We start from the raw sequence: 3,243 nt of genomic DNA, 5'->3' as shown, positions 1-3,243 counted from the left end.
AAAGTGAGTGAACACTGGAATTCATGAAGTCATGCACATTGTCATTTATTTCTTTTGTCGTATGCATTAATTAAATGACAGGGAAAGTGCGCAGAACAGAGAGGAACATCGCTGTCACGGCAAATGCAAGAGAATTTGTAAAAACAATGCTGTATGTTGCAGTGATACACAAGCCACAGTATTATGCGTGACACAGTAGGGAGAAAAGTCTTAATAAAAGTTATGCTGCATCCGCAAATGCATGTGAGGAAAGTTTATACATACACCAGGGTGTTTTGGGACTAAGAAGCGAAATGTTAATAAATGCTTGTACTAAAAAGTTTAAATTTTTTTGCGGGCAAAATGAAACTCGTTAACAGACTGAGGAACTGCCGTTGCTAGATCGTCTGAGAATTTATATACCCACCACCGTAGAATAGGGGGTATATTCATTTAGTCATTCCGTTTGCAACACATCGAAATATCAATTTCCGATCCTACAAAGTATATATATTTCGGATCGTTGTAAAATTCTAAAGCGATTTAACGACGTCCGTGTGTCTGTCCGTCTGTCTGTTCGTCCGTCTGTTATAATCACTCTAGAGCCTTCAAAAATTGAGATATTGAACTGAAATTTGGAACAAATACGTCTTTTTGATGCACTCTGGTTAAGTTCTTGAACGGGCCAAATCGGACCATATTTGGATATAGCTGCTATATAGACGGATTTTCCGGTTAAGGGTCTAATGCCCATACAAATTAATTTTTCATCCGATTTTGCTGAAAATTGAAACAGGGAGTAGTCTTAGGCTTTCCGACAAGTGACCTAAATATGGTTCAGATCGGACTATGTTTAGATGTAGCTACCATATAGATCGATCTCCCGACGAAGGTTCTGAAGACCATAAAAGCTTTATTTATTACCCAAATTTGAAACAGTGAGTTATTTGAAGCCTCCCGATATCTGACCTTAATAAAGATTAGATCGGTCCATACTTAGATACAGCTGCCATAAAGACCGATCTCCCGATAAAGGGTCTGAAGCCCATAAAAGCTGAAATTTAATATTGTGCGCAGTTTGAACCCTCTCAACATCCGACCCAAATATGGTACAGATGGGACTATATTTAGATATAGCTGCCATATAGACCCCGGAGGCCACCGTAGCGCAGAGGTTAGCATGTCCGCCTATGACGCTGAATGCCTGGGTTCGAATCCTGGCGAGACCATCAGAAAAAATGTTCAACGGTGGTTTTCCCCTCCTAATGCTGGCAACATTTGTGAGGTACTATGCCATGTAAAACTTCTCTCTAAAGAGGTGTCGCACTGCGCCACGCCGTTCGGACTCGGCTATAAAAAGGAGGCCCCTTATCATTGAGCTTAAAACTTGAATCGGACTGCACTCATTGATATGTGAGAAGTTTGCCCCTGTTCCTTAGTGCAATGTTCATGGGCAAAATTTGCATTTTTCCCATATAGACCCATCTGCAGATAAAGGACCTAGAGCCCCTAAAAGCTTTATTTTTTAAACGATTTCTCTGAAATTTGAAACAGTGGGTAGTTTTACGCCTCCCAACATAGGACCCAAATATGGTTCAAATCGGAATATATTCAGGGTCTGAAGCTCATAAAAGGGTCTGAAGCTCATAAAAGCTCTATTTATTACCCGATTTCGTTGAAATTTGAAACAGTGGGTAGTTTTAGGTCTCCCGACGTCCGTCCCAAATATGGTTTGTAACAGACAATATTTAGATACAGCTTCCACACAGATAGATCTGTCGGTAATGGGTCTGAAGCCCATAAAAGCTTTATTTTTTAACCGATTTCGCTGAAATTTGAAATAGAAAATTGAACAGTGACTTCTAATTATTAGACCACTCAATGTCCGTGCCGAATTTGGGTGCATAAGTTATCCAGTTTTCACCACATTGTGGCAAAAGGGGGATTATATATACACCCGAAGTTGAGGGTATCCAAAGTTCGGCCCGGCTGAACTTAATGCCTTTTTAATTGTTTTATGATCTATTCTTATGGTAGCTATGTCAAGTTATAAACCGACTCGAATTATACTGAGGATACATGTCACAGGTAAAATTTAAGCTCTATAAGTTAAGGATTGTGCACAAGTAATCAAAGGGTAGGATATATTTAAATGGGATAAATACCAGGTTGTGAACAAATTCCGATTATATTTTGCATAGACCTTAAAAGTAAAATAAGGAAGGGGAGGCACAAGTTAGAGAATACCGACAATATAATATCCTTCAATCACATAATATACAAATATTTACAATATAAGGGTTAAGTTCGGCCGGGCCGAACTTTGGATACCCACTACCTCGGGTATATATGTAAGCTACCCTTTATCAAAATCCGGTGAAAAATGTATACCTTATGCCCCTTAGTAGCTATAATTAAATATGTTCCGATTTGGACCAAATACTAATAAGTACAAGGCATTGTTCAAATGTGTAGAACAAAATATTAATCTTTTTAGTATCTGTATCTAAAAATAAACCGATCTGACCCATATGAGACACGGATGTCGAAAAGCCTAACATAAGTCACTGTGTCAAATTTCAATGAAATAGTACTATAAATGCAAGACTTTAAATCGAGATATCGGTCTATATGGCAGCTATATCCGAATCTGTACCGATTTGGGTCAAGTTGCAGAAAAATATCGAAGAGCTTAATACAAGTCACTGTCCCAAACTTCGGCGAAATCGAACAATAAATGCGCCTCTAATGGGCTCAAAGCCTCAAATCGAGAGATAGGTCTCTATGGTAGCTATATTCAAATCTGGACCGATTCGACCGGGTCGAAGAGCCTAATACAACCCACTGTCTCAAATTTCAGCAACATCGGATAATAAATGCGCTTTTTATGGCCCCAAAACCATAAATCAAGAGATTGGTCTATATGGCAACTATATCTAAATCTGGACCGATATGTCCCATATTGCAAAAGTATGTCAAAGGACTTAATTAAGCTCACTGATTAAATAAATGCGCCTTTTATGGCCCAAAGCCTTAAATCGAGACATCGGTCTATTAGCAGCTATATCCAAAAGCCCAATTGAAAGAGGATGTCGACTGGCCTAAGGCAACTTACTGTTTGAAATTTCAGCAAAATTGAATTACAAATATGGCATTTTTGGGCCTAAGACCCTAAATCGGAGGATCGGTCTATATGGCAGCTATATCCAAATCTGGACCGATCTAAGCCAAATTGACAAAAGATGTCGAAGGTCCGAACACAAC

This window comes from Stomoxys calcitrans, chromosome 2, assembly GCF_963082655.1.
Source record: "Stomoxys calcitrans chromosome 2, idStoCalc2.1, whole genome shotgun sequence".
Taxonomy (NCBI): domain Eukaryota; kingdom Metazoa; phylum Arthropoda; class Insecta; order Diptera; family Muscidae; genus Stomoxys; species Stomoxys calcitrans.
This window is presented reverse-complemented; position numbering follows the sequence as displayed.